Source organism: Chelonoidis abingdonii, chromosome 11 (genome assembly GCF_003597395.2).
Source record: "Chelonoidis abingdonii isolate Lonesome George chromosome 11, CheloAbing_2.0, whole genome shotgun sequence".
Taxonomy (NCBI): Eukaryota; Metazoa; Chordata; order Testudines; family Testudinidae; genus Chelonoidis; species Chelonoidis abingdonii.
The window spans coordinates 8,088,279-8,089,845 of NC_133779.1; the positions used below are offsets into that span (position 1 = coordinate 8,088,279).

A 1,567-nucleotide genomic window follows, 5' to 3' on the forward strand; every position below is an offset into this window, starting at 1 on the left:
CCCTTACCCCCTCCCCTTCCCAGAGACCCCAGCCAATCCCATTCCTCAGACTGTGCAGCATTCTGCTCTCTCTAGGACCCAGCAGCCCTGCTCCTACATGCTCCACTGCTTCCCGTCTGTCTGGGCTGCCTGCAGAGTGGTGCCCCCAGGCAAAGTGAGGCCCTACGCATTTGCCTACTTTGCCTATGCCTAAGGACGGCCCTGCTTTGCCAGGCCATCTGAAGGTCTGAGTCACCCTCTCCCAGGGGATGCAGGAACTGCTCGTGTCACGACAGGGAGGTTTAGCAGATGTTGCGTCCAGTCCCGGGTTACCTCCACTGTAGTAGCACACGGAGTTCCCCATGTGAGTTTTTAGCAACAGTGAGCTGTGGCGTGCAACTTCACCACCTTAAATCACCTCGGATCCTCTTGCTTGGAGAGCACAGACCCAGCAGCATGTCTGTTAAGAGTTATTCTCAGTCTCTCTCCTTCTGCTTGCAAGGGAATCCAATAACACTTCTTAATTCTCTTCTAAATTAAACAGATTGATACAGAGGCTGCTAGGGCTGGTCAGAAAATTGATTTTACATCCTCAGAACAAATGTTGAGATTTCAAAACAAAACAAAACAATCCTTGTCGTGAACTGGGGCAACATTTACAACATTTTTTGCTAAATGAAATTCTGAAAATAACATTCAGAATTTGGATCAATCCAAATGTTTCATTTTGGTAAATTCAAAACCTTTCATTTCAGTTTTGAACTTTTAAAAAACTTTTTAAATATAAAATGAAATAAATTTAGAAAGGAAAAGTCATTTTACATGGAAAAATCAAAACGATTAATTATGAAAATGTTGAAATGGAGTGTTTTGAATTTCTTTTCCCAATTTTTTTTCAAAATGAAGTGTAATCAAAATCTAAATGAGTTTGTGTGAAAAGTTGGTTTTGTCCAAATGGCACTTACTGAGAGAGCACTAGTTTGACATAAACTTCCCAGCCAGCTGTCGATGCTACAGAATTCTCTGTGGATGACACATATGACACTGATCAATCTAAAATTCTCTAGAGTGCCCTCATAAGACAGGGATTGTGCATTTTGCACTATCCTCCACATTTGTAGTGTCTGCCCCAGTGAGTTGCAGTTTCCACAGCTTGTGACCTTGAACCAACAGTCATTTGCATTGTGAGACTGTTTGCTACACAGAAAGCACAGTCTTTGAGCATTTGCCTTGTTGTGTTTCTTCTTAAGCGCCTGCTGTATTTGTTGTACAACACGATCCTGTTGCCGCTTCCTGGCATCTTTAGTAGGTGCCTCCATTGATGCATCAATTTCCAGTGCGCATTTTAGGGTCAAATCAGCCTCGGTCAATAATTATTCTTGGGTTGCTTCATTTTCCATGCTGCGCTCTGGTCTCTTACGGTTCCCAGCCCTCCAGGATTGTCTTGGAGTCGCCAGGAGTTAAAGATTAATCATTAATTAAAGATTATGTCATGTGATGAAAGCTCTAGGAATACATCCAGTCAAAACTGGCAACCCTACGATCTCATAATCCATCATTTAAACCTTCTCCACACTCGCAATGCTCT

General features: G+C 42.9%; 1 protein-coding gene across 1 annotated transcript in view; it reads right to left on the reverse strand.

Annotated features, from left to right (window-relative positions):
- Positions 1-1,567, reverse strand: part of LOC116835240 (scavenger receptor cysteine-rich domain-containing protein DMBT1-like) — a 633,172-nt gene that overhangs the window by 534,370 nt on the left and 97,235 nt on the right. The gene's annotated exons all lie outside the window — the stretch shown is intronic.